Source organism: Epargyreus clarus, unplaced genomic scaffold (assembly GCF_041222505.1).
Source record: "Epargyreus clarus isolate Ecla_fem2 unplaced genomic scaffold, WU_Ecla_fem_2.2 ptg000017l, whole genome shotgun sequence".
NCBI classification, from domain to species: domain Eukaryota; kingdom Metazoa; phylum Arthropoda; class Insecta; order Lepidoptera; family Hesperiidae; genus Epargyreus; species Epargyreus clarus.
The window spans coordinates 4662415-4682076 of NW_027332225.1; positions in this window are offsets into that span (position 1 = coordinate 4662415).

Genomic DNA, 19662 nt, shown 5'->3' on the forward strand with positions numbered 1-19662 from the left:
TTTCGAAAATTGGTGACACTTATGTACGTTGCACGTACCTATTGTTTGTGGAAAACTAACTAGCAATTCTTACATAAATAAAAACCCGACTGCTTATATTTGCCTATGGTCACTCCCACGATTTAAACGAATCCCATGACACCTCATTTGTTAAAATCCATCAAGGTGTTAAGTCTGTAAAGCAAACCAAGGAATGGGACACACATACATAAGATCGAGTAAAAATACAATCGAGCGTATGTTGTTTTCCGTAATTATTTGAAGTATATTGGTCTTGCCGCACCCAAAGAGCAATTTTATCTATTAATTACTATATTGATTGATTCTGAGTCACATCCAGTAATCATCTCTACATCCCAGCCTTCAAACTCAATATAAATAGGCAAAAAAGTGACGCGTCCATTGCGCCTCCGATCGCACCGATAATTTTTCAACACACCATCTACTTATTACGATCATAGGCAGAACATTAACTAACGCAAAGCCTTTCAATCAGACTTAACTGCTATTTCTACGAAAACCAACTCTCAAGATGGGCCTTACGGTTTAAAATCGTAAGGCATTCGTTCAAATTTCTCATTACGAGTCGTAGAAGAAAATGTGTTTTATCTTTCGAGGATAGAGCGTAGTTTTAAGTGGTTGCTGTATTACACTGCTAGCATTTCAAGTAGACATCGGTCAAAGAATCGTGACCGGCCCGTCCCCGGCACCTGACATCCACTTGTATTTAATGTAACCTCAATGTATCGTATAAAAACAACGTTTCAACATTTGAGACTGTTTTAAATACTCGCTCCGAAGACACGGAGTCTAGAAATATTAGGAGTTATGTCAGTGCATCTTAATTGGAGTTGGGAGTATGAATTGGTAATAATGTTACATTTGATTCTAAAGCAAAATATTAATTGCTTGTAATCGTGTAATTTTGTAATTGCAAATTAAATGTAAATTTATCATTTAAAAAAATTCGCCAAGTACGAGTCGAACTCGCACATGGAGGCTTCCGTACCAGCATTCATGATTATTGACTTATTGTTATTCATTTTATTATTTTCAACAATACTTAGTTATATGATGCAACAATAGATGGCGTTGAGGTGATGATGAATGATACGTAAACAACGTACAATAAAATTAAAATAACTATATTAAAATATGTTTTATGGTTCTAATTTGTGTTTATTATAATACCAGTTATAATATTAAACGAATTGTAAAAATTTCAACCATCTTCTTAGTAAGGTTTAAGAGTTAGATCGAAAAATGCCGAAAAATACCGGTTTGTTGTATGGAGACCCCCTTTAATATTCAACTTTATTTTATTTTTAGTATTTGTTGTTATAGCTGCCACCGGTATGCATCTTCTGTAAATGTGTCTATCAATTACAGTTCCGGAGATATAACCCTGTGACAGACGGACAGACGGACAGACAGCGAAGTCTTAGTAATAGGGTTCCGTTTTTACCCTTTGGGTACGTAACCCTAAAAATCTTTTTACACATCCTATTGTCATTAAACGCTAATAACTAAATATAAAATATTTCTATCATTTTTAAGTAATTATATTACATTTGAGTGCTTGTTTAAATAAATTCTTAGGAAGGACTTGTAAATTGGTATTTCTTACGTAATTTATTTTAGGATTTAAACAAGTTTTTTTTTATAAGATTGAATTAGAAAACAAGCGTGCAAAACACGTCATGGTCAGTGGTCATCGTCGCCCATGGACATATGTAACCCACTTCACAATCGGGGTTCTACGTGAAACCGTACACAGTACCCTTAGTATGAGTTTTTACGTTTTCATAATAATGATTGTTTTGTTTTTGTTTACTTATTTCCCATATATTTCCAATCAGTTGTGATACAATCCGCTAGGGGCGCTGATTGGAAATGTATGGGCAAATACGTAAACAAGTACCAAAACAGTCATTTATATAAAAACATAAAAACTCATACTAAGGTAAAGATGTGCTGCTCCTCCTAATGACTCAGGCGGTTCCTGTTACTGAAACTCAAGAACTGATTCCCGCTCTTACTTCACGTTACAGCCTTGGTTGAACCATAAAATAATAATAATACGTTTATTTTGTAAGAGTGTATCGACTCCTTCATTTATCTATTTAAATACATGTTTCATCAATATAACAATATTATAATCAATTAAAAGATATCGAATTTCTGCTGCACTTAATATGAAGAAGAAATTTAATAATCAAATTTATATTTTTTTATTTGTTGCAGTCACAATAATCTCAGGTACCTATATAAAAATATACATAGCGATTACATAAAGTGGACTAACAGTGTGTCTTAGATCGTATAGAGCGGGTGTAATGGGGTAATGGCGAGGTGTCTCAATAATTCCGTGCGGTGTCCGAGTGAGAGCGCTACCCGTTCCCATGGCATTCCGCAAGGGACCGGGGACAGGGCCTTATTACTGACATAGACTAGGCTGGGTCGATAGAAGGACCAGGAGAGTAGAAAACGAAGAGGTTTATAGGTAGAGATTACCTAGGTATGTATGGTCAATAATCAAAAACTGCAATTTATATCTAGATTTAATTAGCAAGTTTAAGAACATTATGTCACAAATCGTTTTAAAACTAAGTATGACGGATACGCAGATTACCAAATTGTACTCGAATTATCCGTATTGTGCATGCATAATAGTAATAATGTATGAAAAGTTTTGCAGCCACTTAAATATTCATAACCTGTAACATTTATTACTTAACTCTCTTTTGAGAGCTTTATGAGACTGATCTCATAAATATCTATTGAATGTCTTACTGCATAAGTTTTTAAAATAAGGAAATTATTTTATTGAAACTGTTGTGATTAAATGCGCTCTATACTTGATGTATACTTGATGGCCTAATATCTACTTAATTATATTTTTAACGCATTAAAGAAGGAACTACTATGTAATCGTAGTATTCGTAGTATTGCCAAGAAATATTTACAGTTATATTATTGCATATGTAACTTTCTTTGGATGCGTCACTCGTGGTGCCTTTATCAAACTTGGTGACAAGTTATGTCAGATAGAACTAACAGGTTATTCTACCTACCGGTCCGTCTGAGCTACTTACTCGCGAGTCAATTACAAGCGCCGCGAATATGGCTGGACGTAAATAAGAGTAGACAAAGAGAGCACGCGCAAAACGAGCAGAACGCAAAAAGTAGCTGTCAGGGGAGTCACGACGTGCGCTATGAAGGAAAAATGCGCGTTCTGTTGTTATTACATGGTCTGCGTGGGAGCGGCGTTATACTGTCATTATGTTAAAGATACTCGTGTGGAGCACCTAATTGTTGGGCTCTGATTAATTCTGGATTTGCGGGGGAACGGTTTATTTGGAGTAGGTATGATGTAGGCCGGGAAGCGGTTAAGTCATTCTGTATTGTCACTGGTGTACACAAATATTAAAATTAAAATAAAACAATGAAATTTACAAAATGTGCCAATAATATTATTATCATTGAAGTGCTATTATTGTAACTATAAAAAACATAAAATTATGGCTTTCAAAAATTTCAGAATCGTCTTTATTATATTGCGTCATTTTAGTTAAAAAAATTAAGAAAACATTACTTGGCCGCCCATGAAGATATTGGCAATGCTAGTAGTAGTAGTGAATATTAATTCTAATCAAAGTAGGTACCTACTCATTCTTTTCTAGTATTTCAAGACCCCTTGGCTTGAACGGTTGAAAAGTAATACAGCTACATGATCTCTTAGCTCAAAGCTCAAATGGTTTGAACTCATGATTCACATCGAGGACATTTCTCCATGAGTCGTACCAACTCAGATACATGGAGGAAGTGCGGCTGTCAGCGGCACGTGAAAGTGATTAGCGCACAGCAGCGCGTTGTGCGCACAACGCCTCTTTGTGCTCGGGGACACTGGGGTATAGTTGGTCCATATGACTTTTAATGGAATCCAAGTAAATTATGATATTTCTGACATACCTATTTTTCAATTGTATATAAATAACACTACCATTTTCATAATAGCAAGATGTCTAGGTAACTATATAAGTAACTTTAGTTTAATAAGATATTGACACATTGTTAGATTAATATACTTAGTTATGACAAAATGAAAACACAAAACGCAGCCAGGTAGTCACGAGGTATCTATTACACATATTATAAGATAATAACGCCTTTATTGGCGAAAATTTGTAACACAAAAAAACATATCCTGTATCTACCATTATCTTAACAATTATTTTACGTCCATATTTCTCATCTCAAGTGCTCAGGCACATGATTCCATAATAATAAAAACAAATATATGCCTTTAAAGCATTTTACTAACTATATTTACCGCATACCAAAAATGTTATAAAAAAAGTATGTCCAACTTACCCATATCTCCTCAACGACAGCGGTGGATGTCGCGTGTGATCGAGTTTCGCCACACAAGGGCACTTTGTTCTTTGCATTGCAATGCACCGCCGGTATTGACACACGATCTGTTAATAATATTATTTTTAATGAAACATTTTTTAAAAAGCACAAATATACCTATCGGTATCCAGTTATACAAAATCTTTTAGTATAGGAATCTATGTGAATCTATGTACCTACTCTACACGTATTATTTTTTTTTTTGAAATATGAAAGTATCAAATGAGCAATCTATCCAAGTAGTCCTTGCCCCTCATGTACATTTATCTCCAGATACGATTCGAGGTTGGCCCATGCACTGCTACTTTTAAGGACAAGTTGTATATAATAAAGGCAATTTTAATTTAGGCAATTTTAATTATAGTTGTCTTACTCGACTACTAGCTATCAAAATTCTTAGTTCACAACATTTTTCTACTATTAAGTAAAATATTCCACTGTAATGCAAGTTGATTATAAATCTCTATATAATCAGTAGATGCTCATTTCCAACTACAACTTAAAATTTCAAACTACAAATCACTACAAAGTAAAACGCACAGCCGTATTAGCATTGTGCAATTCTACACACAGGCCGCTAATTACGACTGACCACTTAACAAAACCTCTCCTTAATTGAGTAGAAAACGGCAAGATAAACGAGCATCGGGTAATGACAGGTCAGGTTAGGGTGGTCGGTAGCGGGTGCCAAATTTTGTGAAACCTCCGGTAATTGTAAGACAATGCGTTACGACTCATGAGCGTTTGACGGGCCATCGCGAAGGGTTTTGAGGTCGGCCGTAAAACTCATTCATGCTTTACAGATCCAATTGTCCCTATTAGCCAGGTAACAGTGTAAATTCTTAGTGGTTCAATTGGTAGCACCGCTGCTGAATTGTGGTAAATAATGAGACTTATTGTTTATAAATATTTATATATCTATGTTTTATCTCCTACATAGGTAATGGTAGCAAACAAACAAGCATGCAACACATTTGATGTTAAGTAATTAGGTATTTAATGTCGCTTATGGACATCTTCAACAAAAATATAAGTAAATAATCGATAAATAAATACATAAATGAATGCATGATCATATTGTTTTAGCAGCATCTATATTATAAACTCCATTTTGAAAATGTTCTGTTGCGCACTTTTCTACTTTATTTCTCTTTGTATTAAGGACAATTACATTCTAAATAACCATAGAGTAAAACCGATAGAAGGTCCTGTTCATTACAGTTATGGTAAAACCAACAATAGAATAACCACTTCATAATAATTACAGGCAACTTCAAAATACTTCAAAAATATTCGAATGTAGCAATAGAAAGCACTAATAACGACCAAACAACTCTAATTCAACAGCGTTACAGGAAGCGATCTCGTAAATGTTTGCACAAGTACTCCAACGAAACGATTGTAAGGAATAATTGAACGTACTCGAAAACCCGGCAATTTTCCAAACAACCCTCGAAAATAAAAAGGCCCACAAAAACGGGGGCTTCGCAAACCGAGCGTGAAATATGAAAAAACCTACTACGCAAGTGAACAGGCCTATTGAATGCCATAAAAATATGATTGACATGTTTCTTAATATGACATCTTTCGGGACGGTGATATTTTTTTGTCGCCTGCTCTATTAATTCTTTACTCTTCGTCATATATTCTCGAACTACGGGATTTACAACGTCGTATTTAAGGTCCAATTCGCTTTGGATAACGATTGAAATAGGGTTCAAAATTTTAGCAATACAGAAAGATAAGTGCTGGATAATCCAATTACATTCTTTGTCAAGGTTCGGATGTGGATTATGTTTCTATAGAGCCACCATGTTTTATCTCAATGTCTAGGTATGGATGTTTGGTCCTTTGTCCCTATGTGAGCACATTGTAATGACACGGTTTTGAAATACCGCTTTGAAGCTTTCTATTTATAAGTAGTACATGACTACTATTGTTACAATTATATTGCGTAACGTTTCTATATTTTTTTCAAATTATAAGATTTGGGTGGGTAACTGCATACTTCTGTACGTACATTGGGAGTATGTAATCAGCTTGTATTTATATAAAATATTTTATTGTTATAAGTAATTAATTAAACCTCATTTAATTCAGCACCTCCGATTTTACCTTTTCTTTTAAACCTAAAAAAAAATAAAAAACGAAGCTTGTACAACCCTACCAACAAAGAGACCAAAATTACCGAATTACGCAATCACAAACATTTATTGACGGAAATGTGCCATGTCTCTACACTAGTTCCGCGAACCCATACATCACTGATAAGCCAGTCAATCTGACGGCCGGTCTCTGTGTCTCTGGGCCGCTTGGTCGCTGTGGGGTTATCGCATGTCGTGGAAGGACGAAGGAAGCTTAGGACCAACGTACACATAGATTGGGAAAGGAGCTTTTTTATAATACCTATAAGAGTAGCAGACGAGCATGCAGTCCACCTGATGGTAAGTGGCTATTGCCGCCCATGGACATCTGTGATCTTCCCCAGATAAGATTAGACTCCTACCTGAGGTCGGCCACAGACGCGCTTCTACCTCTGAGGATTAAGCTGGAATGGCTCGGATAAGTATGTCTCCCTTACCACACCCTTCCATGCAGAACACAGCAGGGCTTACTCTTCTGAGTCGCTTCTTCATTACTGAAGGTCGTGCCTGCTCTGGGCGTCTACTGTGCAGGTGTGCTGCAAATTTCGCCAAAGTGCTCGGTCTTCTGCTTGTCTTAGGCATTCTGTGACAGATATCTTCGTTAGGTCCTTGATCTGGTCAGACCATCTGGTTGGTGATCTTCCTCGAGGTTTTTTACCCTCCACTTTCCCAACAACCATGATCTTCTCCAAGCAGTCGTGTTCCCGTCGTACTACATGGCCAAAGTCGTTATAAGTGTTGCGAACCATAGAGGAATTAACCACCTTTCTGCGGAGTCCTGTAGAACATTAAAGCCCCGGTTCGATATGAATTGCTAGCAAATGTAGGTACATTACACTTACCATCAGGTAAACTGCATGTTCGTTTGACACTCCAATCTTACAACAAAAACATTAAAAAAAAATCCCGTCAAGAAAGCACGTAATGTGAAAAAGGACCCATAATTTCGTTTTAAGAGCCAAAAAATGGCGTATCATTAACCTGTCGCTTTGCTTTTTATTAATCACGTGTTGTCATGACGATAAATCTTCATCAAAAAAATCTTGATTCTGTCAACGTCATTACACGGTGTTCCTTAGCCTTCTGATATGCCGACAATCTTAACTTAACTAAAACAAAGATACTAATGTCTTTGTACTTGCATCATCGAATTCCTAGATAGGCTATCTGGTGGATCTTACTCATGTTATTGATTTATCTTGTCACAGGCAGAAATGTGTAGGGTTTGTTTCTTTGTTTACCAATTATATAATTATTAATTATTTCCCGATAAATAAAAGCTTAAAGCTTAATAAAGAGAAACGTATTTCTCTTAATAAGTCTTGTCACAATCACTTATTGGTGATGGCTTTGTAGGAAGACATTGCTACTCAATCCCTGAACTTATCTCTTAAATTTTGTTTATACGGTAATATTCTAAAACATCTTAGTTAATATAATATTTCTAAGAACACAATGTACATAACGGGTACATAATAGATAATACATAATTAGTACATTATTATGTGTAACTACGTTAGATTAATGTACGTAACGTACGTTACGTAAAAATATGATTTTATTCATTTTGTTTATTTATTTTTTATATGTAGGGACGTTCCTAAAGGCGATCACAGTCCAGTTACTATACTTGAAACTAGAACAAACTAGTGCTCTATTATGTATTATTATTATGACACAATCCCAGTTAAATTACTAGTTACCAAATATACATTCGAGTAAGTATCTTATGAAGTAACCCTATAAACTGAACATCAAATCGACAGCACCCCATAAAAACCGATTCTGTGCAAAAATTCCACACAAACAAAAAGTATTAGCAAGGCAATAAAACTAAAAATAAGTTAAAATCAATCCCGAGTTACTACCAAGCGAGAGCGAGGGAGCGAAAATGTCATTCTTACGAATTGCAATAACGTAATAATTAGCTAATTGGTCACACAGCACTTTACGACTTTGAACGGATAAAACAAAATTATAATTAGCCATAAATCCGTGGCGACCGTCGATCGCACCGATCCCGTGATTATAAGTATCGATTATTTTTTATGTGTGCGTCCGTTGAGTGTTTGTGTGTGTACGAACAACAGATTTATTGTTAATGGTGTCCCGAACATAATTAAAATGGTTGATGTTTCGCCCGGCCCGCCGCGGCCGGCGTCCTTCGTATGCGATACAGGCTAGATTTGCTCAGAGGATTTATCTACCCCTGATTTAGATTTAATGTTACATTTCCAACATGTGTTCATATAGATAAGTGTAAGATTTATAAGTACCTCAGTACGTTCAGTAAGTTAAAAACGAGTTTGTCTCATATTATAAATAAGTATTATTTATTTGAAATTATCCCAAAATTTACAGATTTATGGTTGTGTTTATGCATATTATTTGCAAATAAATATACGGTATTTATAAACTGTGGGTCTAGTTTACGGACTATAGATACTAAAACATTAATATTTGGGAGCGAAACTACTAACTATTGACGAAAATACTTATCACGTCCTCACGATATTGCAATGTTCTTCACTGTTATCATGCAATTTTAATCATGCTCACCATACCTACCTGTCTATGTTCTAACAATAGCTTTACTAATTACTAGATAGGTATGTCGGTCGAACACAAAAAATTGTATCTCTGAAATTTAATTCAATATTCCTGCATAAATATTTAATTTTTTTATAAAACTATTTTTTAGTACTATTTTTTACTCATAATATGTATAATGTACCGAAGTACCTACAGTGAATACTATACTTATTTTACCATGATATATCTGCTCAACGCTAGTCTGTAACCTGGTGTTATAGATGACGGTGGATAAGCGTCCGGCGATGGGGTCTCACCTCGTGCGATATGTAGCCCCGTGGCGAGTGTGGAGCAGCTTGCGAGTCACGGGCAGATGGGAAATTCTGGTTACCTTACCTATGTATGTATCGATTGTCTTTTTTCTTGTTACGCTGTCGTTATTATATAGTTGGTATGGAGAGCGACGTTTACTTGTGATGTGAAAAAATCTTGTGTAAGAAGTATCATCTTGTGTAAGAAATAATATGAGACATGTATTTGCATAAATTAAGACTTATGGATTATTTGGTTGTGGTTCATAAGAAAAGGCGTGTACATAAGTGTTTTTATATGTAAAGTGGCAAATTTACCTACATGGTCAGTTAGGTTATTTTCATTCTAATATCGACCCATTATTGGTGGGAAATTAGGATGAATATTAAGTAAATATAGGACACCCTAGAGTAATTTCCAAAAAAGCTGTTGTTTCGTGAATTTTATTTTTATCAAATACATAATAAGTACCTACTGGGGTTGCCATTCGACGAGTTTCTCTGGATTTGTCCTAATTTGAATAGTGTGTGTGTCGAGTCAAGTAGCCGAAAAAGAGAATTAATTATCCAGCAAAAATCCCATTTCAAACCAAATGTTCAAAGTTTGTGAAATTTGTGACAACCCTAAGTTTTCCGCAAAATCTCAATTTAAGCCAAATGTTCAGGGTTTTTGGACTTGTGACAACCCTACACAGTACCTGCTCAGCAATGGGTGTGTCGAAAGGCGTAGCTGTTGGAATGGATAGTGCACGAGAATTCCGCGATAGGTCACAATGTCGCGTAGAAATGTCGACAACCACTAACGAAGGAATTTCGTTCAAGGAATTTACGAATTTGTATTTAGTTTTGTATTAATTGTGTAATTTAAGTAAGTACTTTAAGTTACTGCTCCATTCATCCCATGTTAAGTGTACCCAACGACATCTGTAAGTATGAAATACAATTAGGATTGCAGTTCTACATGACACATATTAGGCACATCATTATTACATATGAGGACCATAAAATGTATTGTGTACCTGCCTGTCATCAACCCATTACTTTCCCACTGCTGGGTACGGGTCTCCTCTCAGAATGAGAAGGATTAGGCCATAGTCCACCGCGCTTGCCAAGTGCGTATTGGTAGACTTCACATACCTTTAAGTTTTTTTTTTTTTATATAAATCTCTCAGGTATGCAGGTTTCCTCACGATGTTTTCCTTCACCGTTTAAGCAAGTGATCATTTATTTCTAATACGCACATAAATTTGAAAATGAGAGGTGCGTGGCCTGGGACCTTGAACCTCGGACCCCTCGATCGAGAGGCCGCGTTTCTTAACCACTAGGCTATCACTGCTCTTACCTGCCTGTACCTGCCTAAGTCTTTCGAACTACCAAACGGTAACACAGCATTATATTGCTGTTATGGGATAAAAATAGGTAAAGCGATGCTACTGCCGCAGATAAACTACCTATTTATAGAATAACTGTTGTAAGCATCACACTTATAACTGTAAGCTGTAACCAGAAATTCGATTCGAATTTAATGCACATCTTTTTTCTAGGTAGGTCAGTATATCTAAAGCTAATAGCTAAGTAGCTTGCCTCTGAAATAAAAATGTTATTCGATTATAACTAATAATAGTCCATGATACGAAATTCTGATTAATAGAGCGACGAACATAGAGCGGACTTGATTACACTTTCTGAGAAGAGGACAATGTTCATAATGGAGGAGTAAATCGACTTTATTATATTTATCAAAATTGTATTACCTACCTATATCTATAAGAAATTACCATTCACCTGACTTTGTTTAGTAGGAACATGTTAAATAATAACGGTTTTCCTATATCGCGGTTATCTTGGACATATACGAGACAGACAAATAGAAATCTATATAACAGTCACAATAAAAAAAATATTAATATTGGTAGGTAAAGTTAGATGTTGATCTACTTGTGGATTTGAATACGGATCTTTACACCAGATAAGTATTGTAACCACTGCGCTATGGTAATCATCGGCGAACCTCGATTGTAATATTTATCGATTGTACTAGCTAACCTGTCATTGTTTATTTTGTTTCTTAACTTATTTTAAGGCGCATATTACTATCGATATCAAAAAATATTTTGGGAAACATTGGATAGGTACCTATAGTATAGTTAGAGTTACAGGCGATATAAGCATTGTCACGATAAACTTAATTCCTTCCAACATTAAGTATCAATCCCAAACGAAGTACGAATCAATCCCAAAGACATTGTCAAAAATCACAATTTTCCCTAACACTTCCCAGAACCATTCTGTATCAGTTAGCGGCACTATTAATCAAGCGTCCCCGACTTTAATTATTAGACACGAGTTTATTTAATTTATTTGAGCGTCCAATACGTTATGGGACGTCCCGAATATTCGATCCACGCCCCGCCATTACTTGGGACGGGTCGCCGCTCGTATATCATCGGTAGGAAATTACAACAACACTTATTACACGTTTAAACAAAGGCAGAGGTTACACGGGGTCCATATTTAGCAGCCGTTTTAGTTAAATTCAAATTACGGTGGAACTTTATGTCGTTTCTGATAGTTCAGATAGTTTATGGTACCTATAGAATATGGTTAGAAGTTCTGACGGGTAATTTTTAGTTGTGTAGTAATTATATAGAGATTAGTCGTCGCCAGCCCATTACTATCTCACTACTGGGCATAGGTTTCTTATCTGAGTGAGAGGCGTCATAGTCCACCGCGCTGGCCAATTCTGAATTAGTTGACTTCAGAAACCCTGGAGGTTTCCTCACGAAGTTTTCCGTTACCATTATCAAAATTGATAATTCGTACCTCTCTTACGCCCTTTTAATTGGATCTATAGTTGCCGTAAATGTGATGTTGCTATGGCGACACTTTAACCTTTAATAAAAATTGATCATCTTTAATAGGTATGAAAACGCTGTCTATACCAACTTCTCTCCCCTTTCATAGGTAGATACTAATCTAAAAGGACCAAAAAAGCGTTGTACTAGGCAAGCATATGTTCGCGCCGCCTTCTAAAGAACGAGTACAAATCGTATAACAATCACCATTTTTCAATCGGTTTTTATCAGCCCACAATTAATAATTCGTAAAAATCATTAACGAGCGAGACAAGGGAACAGACGTCGCCGTCTTTGTGCCATGTCGGGAGATGTATAAAAAAGGAAGGGGAGAAAAAAAGACAAAAGGTATTAAAAGAAGCGGCTGAGTACCCCGCAGGGCGGAGGTACATCAACTGTGTATACAAAACCAACACGGGATGTGTCGACAGGGTATCGGCTGCGCCCGCGCATCGCTATCGAATGCAAAAGAAAGGCGATTAATCGCAACACGAATCGCCCGATCTGTCCTGGTAATGAGACGTTGTTGGGTTAAGTCTATTTTTAATGAGAAAGTAATGCTACCTAATATTTTTCGACGAGTGAAGAGTGAAGAAAGTTTTGAATTATTTTTAAGCGATTGTTTTAGATTTATTTTTACTTTCATGTGGGGTCGAAAGATCATGATAAATAGCAATCTAAGACGCTATCAAAAACTTGAAAATGAAAATAATATTTAGTATTAAAATTAACGTTAGAATTTTGAGACACGATATTATCAAAGAGTTCATAGTGATATAGAAATACTTAAAGTCTTAAACTTACAAAACATTTTAAAGATACAAAAAGATAAATTAAACCCACGCCCACTGGAAATCGCGAGATTTTAGCAACTCGATGCGAATTCCACGACGGACGGTAATGACTACTTTAGTGTCACTTAAAAATAATAACAGTCATAAAGAAACGTTTTTACGGCATTCGACATTATTTTCTCAGATATAAAACATTATATAAAAGAAGTTTATACACTCATTGATAGTTAAACAATAACAGCTTGTTAAATAAATATTTGTAGGACTCCGTGTAATTTAATAGACGCTACAATATTTTTTATTATTTTAATATTAGGTAACAAATAGGCGTATTCATTATAACGAGTAGATCGCCTTGTCGTGATTAGACCACAATCATATATTTTTCAGTTTTGTATCGATAAAAAAAGCTAAAGGTCGTCAATGAAGAGCTTAAAAATATTCTATCTCACTTCGACAATTTAGACGAATCCAACGATATCTCTTTTGTTAAAATTCATCAAGCCAAGATTACAAGGTGGGCCAAAAAACTAGGTATATGTACCTATGTACCTACATACAAACATACGCTCGACAATTACCCACTTCACTTCGGTAAAAAACTCAACAGGTTGACAAACAAAAGAGAAACGATACAGACATGTTTTAATCCCATTTATATGTAACAAATATTACCGATCAAATTATAAACATGTCGTGACCATAACTTAAAAATGAATAAACCCACAATAATAATTATAATAACGTACTGAAAGGTGGAACGGGCTAAAAATACGAAAGCATCTAACGACAGGGCCGGCGCCATATCAAAGACTGGAGCTCAACACGTAGGGAACGGTTACCACCCGCGGTGGCAACAAGGCTTGTGGTGACAACCACTGTGATCAAAGACTAGACGCCACGGAATCCCATTCAGATAATGGACTTAATAAATGCCCTCGCCAGAACACTAGCGAGTTATTAATTGAGGTTGTAAAATATGAGAGCACGTTAAACAAAGAGATTTAAAATTTAATGCATTATTGAAATATAATTCTTGTATCAATAATCGAATTTATATAATTATTTGAAAAGTACCCATTTTGTTAATAAATGTTACGTGTATAGATAAAAGTTGCCCTTTTTATTACGAAACCGATAGTAAAACATAGATAGGTGCAATTATTACCTGAGTTACATAGAGCAATAAGAAAATTAGTAATAGTAAAATTCAAATACAAAAACTGATAACATAAAAAAATATAAAATATTATAATCATTACATGCAATCAATAACAATAGGTGATAAATATAATATATAAATGTAATAGCACTTACACATCAACTCAATCAAACAAATCATACCATTCAATTAAGGGAAGCCAATTTAAATGAAACTTTGTGTAACATTTCAAGCTCGCGTGATACATTTATTTGCCTCGCAGATTCATTTCTTACGGGCCCATTATAATGGCTTATCCCGTGTCGTTTTCACGTCGTTAAAATAATGTACGAGTAAATAGAGTGAAAGATTCGCGGGGTCCGACAAGGCGCGGTCTTAGGGCCTGCATGTCTCCTACTCCATAAAGCGAACTACACAGAATTTATGTTCGTTTGTCACGACACCGGCCAATTGGATGTCCCGATATTTTACCGTAACGTGACGACATTAATATAGGGCTAAGGGCCCGTGATGTAGAGCTTTTTAATAATCGATTCAGGGAACATGCTGTGACATTATTTTCGAAACTGTTACGAGAATTTATTGGCCACGTCATAACCTTAATTGAATAAGCTCGGTCTTACATATTAAATGCATGAGCGGTACTAAATGATCAAAGAATATCGTTTTTGGAACAATAAGATTGTATATCTAATGTAATAGATAGACATGTAATTTTTTTGTAGATAGTAGTAATCTATTTATTAAATAAGAAGTGGTATGAGCAAAGTAATTATAATAATGTTAGATGTATTAGCCAAAATGTCGAATATAGGAATACAGTCACACGATATACGGAATTTGTATAATATGCAAGGTAGGTAATGGAGGTTAAGATGTCAGAATAGATTCGAAAATTGAATTAGATATCCGCAATTTCATTAACAGTGAACTATCAGAAACGGTAACAGTAACAGAAGCTACGGACCACTGAATCGGGTAAATTGATTTTGAGATAATGTATTTGCAATAATGCTTAACGGTTACTTAATTTCGGTTCAATTGGATAGAACCAATATCATACATATGATGATTAGTACATACCAACATATTTATAATAGTGTTTAGATCGACCAAACATTGCCTACACGCACGCTAACTACGAATAGGCGATCTATTTTTTTATTATTCTGAGTAGAGACTCGAGTCTACCAGTGGGATATAAATGTGTTCATGTTATAAGAATATGATAATTATGATGAAATAATCATCATAACTTTAGAGATGAACAAATACAATGTGCATCGCCAATACACGAACCTGTCACAATTATAACAAGGTAAGTCGAAAAAGTATCTGGTAAAAAAATCTGAGGTCCCTCAAAACCTCGGGTCCTAGATTGAGAGATCAAGTTTCAACCACTAGGTTTAAAAAAAATAATAAATAAACGCTTTCTACACTCACAGGATTCCCTGTGTCGTGGGTGCCATGGACACACACATAGACAAATACACAAACACCCAGACCCAGGAACAGATATCTAAATTCATCATTTAAATATCTGTCTGGCCGGGGAACGAACCCGGGACCCTTTGCGCGTCAGATCGGTATGGTGACCGCTCCGCCACGCGGGTCGTTTTGTGTTTTTTTTTTACTGTACTTAATGTTAACCGGGGTATTAATAACTAATAACCTACTCCACTAGTAAAATATAGTCATTACGTACTGATAGTATTGATCGCAATCTTAACTTCCCATAACGAATGGCCCAGCACTTGTCTTCAGTCACTCAGATAAGGCCATTGCTGGCAATTGGCCCTGAGATATCGCAACAATTGAATTGGGCTGACGTGTCAATTAAAAAACGCTTTTCTTAATATCCACTAATTGTCTTAAAAGCTTTACAGATAGAGATAATTAATATGTATTAATTGATGTACTTGTCACTATTGTAATGAAAAGCGTTTTAAAAGCTTTTTAAAGGGTTTAAGATGCAATGTGTAACTTTGTCCCTCTCTTCCCGTGCCTATAGCCCTTACATTTCTAGGATCTATGCCCAATAGTGGGCAGATCCAACGGCAGTTTTAGAAAAATATGGCTTCATCTAATTACTTTTTAAAAACTCGTTGATGTTAGTTATATCTTTAAAAGTAACGATGTAAAACAAGTAAATAAACAAGGATCGTTATTAATAATCAATCTATCCAGTTTGATCGTGCCAAAAATTGAAATTTGACCGTGTCTATGAAGAAATCCTCAAATCTTGTCGATTTTTGGCAAAACATAACGGCGTAAATTAATCGACCAAACGCTGATGTTACAGTAAAAGTATGTTCATGTTAGTTGTCTGATGGTATCAATTATAATTTAGCTATGCAACTTTTCTTTCAATCAGCACAACCTCATTAATGAGAAACTTTTGTAAAGATAATTTATTATTTATTTTATTCTTTATAGATTCCTCATTTCATTTCAATAAAATAATCAGTCTTTAAATTTACAAAACATTGTTAAAAACATAATCATTAATCAATCGGAAAGCTGACGTGGACGAATTTCACAAACATTCGGAAGGCATCATCAAAGTCAAAGGGCCAAAACCTATTATTACCTCACAATGCAAAACCGACGTCACAAAAACACTACTAATGAAGTCCGACCAAAGTTTTATTTCGCCCGTAGTAAAGTATCACGTCGTAAATATTCGTCAGTCAAAACGATTTGTCGAAAAAACTGTCCCTTCGAAATTAAAAACGTTAAATATAAACACGCAAAATTCATCCTTATTTCTTTATGAAAACGGTTCTGAAAGAATACGACAAAAGTTGATAGAACTCGACAAACTGTCGTAGACTCCGGTCAGTATTGGTCGATTCCTTTTTTGTCTAATTTCGTGTTCTTTGTCGGCTTGTTTATTGGGACCAAATGACACGACAGGTGACGATGTTTTTGCCTTCGATACAATGAAATGGAAAGAATCGTTAGACATTTTATTGCGTGCCCGTATCGACGTATCGTGCGATTTGGGAATAGGGCCAATTTGCTGCCCTCGAGTTTCGATAGCAGATGGCGCGATAAAGATGTCTTTGATGGCATAAAATTTGCTATATTTATCTCCGTAAAAATAAACTTTACGAATATCAAATATGAGATGTTAGCATTATTTTTGTTTCAACGGTGATGGTAACATTGATACATCTGTTTCTGGTTTATTATATTAGTGCTAAGCAGCTGTTTTCTGGTCTGCAGGATATATGTAAGATAAACATAGTAAGAAAAGATGGTAGGTACAGCTTAGTCTTTAGGAACAACTACACATGTGTCACAACCTTAAGTACCTAAGAATGTAAAGCAATTTAATGAGTCTTACATATTCTACATTCTACATCGTATATTATATGGAAGATAGTGTTCACGTCACTGCTATCAAATAGTAGTTCATGTTGGTTTATAATTACGATTTCATTAAAAGAATATTATAGTGTAGCTACTATCACGCTCCTCAAATATCGAATACCAAATAATGTCGCCTTCAAAACTAGCTACTCTGTTTGTGTTGAACTGCAAGTGGCTTCTTATTTTTTAAGATTCAAAAAGTGGATAAGTTTTTATCAAATTAATTGGTAGAACCCTTTGTGGTTTGACTCCGGCGGCACCACCGCCACACCTATTTCTACCTAATAACAGCAGTGTTAGACGCTGCTGTGTTCCGATTTGAAGGGTGTGGTAAGGGAGACAGACTTTTCCGAGGCGTTCCAGCTTAGTCCTCAGGGGTAGCGGCGCATCTGTGGCCGACCTCAGGTAGGAATATCTAATCCTATCTGGAGTTGATTACACATGTCCATGGGCGGCAGTAGCCACTTACCATCAGGTGGACTGTATGCTCGTCTGCTACTCTTATATCATAAAAAAAAATGTTTCAAGAACTATGTAAACAATTGAATTACACAAAATCGGTAACATTATAAATCAGCAAGATAAAAATCAACAATCGAGAAAAACACGTAACATAACGAACCCCATAGCCACATTAAACTTATGTGGAAAAAATTACAAGTCATTACCATCTTGCCAGTTTCGTGTGTCAAAATCGTAAAACAATAGTAATTGTTGTAATAAATAACTCGTCCCTAAATATTACGTAAAGCACTTGTCTACGGGACTGCCGCTATTAAAACTACATTAGCATGAGGTACAGGCGAGTTGAGAAATCGTTATTGAAATACGTATTTACAACTTTACTCGCATTAATGTTACAAAAGTACCTACCTAATAGTGTAGTGTTGAATCGGCCTTCTATACCAGAGGAAAACAGAGGCCACTATTTGATTTTTGAAGTCACGATTGAAATCAATATATGATTAATTACCTCAGTAAAGAAAAACAGATTGAGGAAACTTACATGCGTCCGTAGCGTTCACAAATATCAAATCGCACTCAGCCATCGCGATGAACTAGGTCAAATAAGTCCATCCAATCCATTTTGGTAGGAAACTCATCCAGCATTAAAAAATAAAATAATACGTAATCTCCGTTAGATTACACGAAATGCCAAAATATCACAAAAATCTTTATAAAATGTTTTACAATCATTTCTTCTTTAATAACTTTTAGACAATATGGAATACCCACAGGGTCAGCAATACATTTGTCATCACAACCCAAATTATGTAGACTCTACTCTACATAATATAATAACTCCTAAAAGTAAGTTAAAACACGTCATGTAAACAGCTATTTCACATTGAATTTGGAGGATAATATTAAAAATTACTTATATAATGAAGCACATTTTTTAATAAAAAATATCTCAGCCTTGATACATCAAACCTTAATTAACAATAATGTAATCACTCTTAGCCGTATCACCAAATTGTCAATATCAACTAAATATCTTAATTTGTATTATTTTCTTCGTATAAAAATGGGTATATTTCTGAAGAATAGGTAACATTCCTTACAGCACGCATTTACAATAACATAACATCTAACAATGTACGCAAAACTGTCATGTGTAATAACTTACGTTTAACCAGATTTCAAACGAAGTTAATAGGATCAAAAACGAACGAAAGCAAATCTCTCGTGAATTTTGCATTACAAGAAGGCACAGTTGGCGCCGACAGCAAATCCCATTGCATTACCCGCTTCGTAGGTGGTCGACGACAAAAACGAAGTAAAACGGATTGGTATTGCTCCGACAATCGCACAATGAAACAATCCGACAAAAGCAATGTCACCATCTCATTGTCGAGTGGCGCTACCGCATTGTGACAAAATGGGTTTACACTTGTCGGGAAAGTCATTTTTTGTCGGTTCGCTCCTAGATTATTGTCTGCGGTGACAGAGGGATTGTAAAGATTAATGCAAAATGCCATTTTCGAAATCGCTGACGTGTGTTCGATACAAATTGGATTTTAAAACAGTGTTCCTTTTATAAAAGTTATCTACGCTGTTAGTAATAAGAAA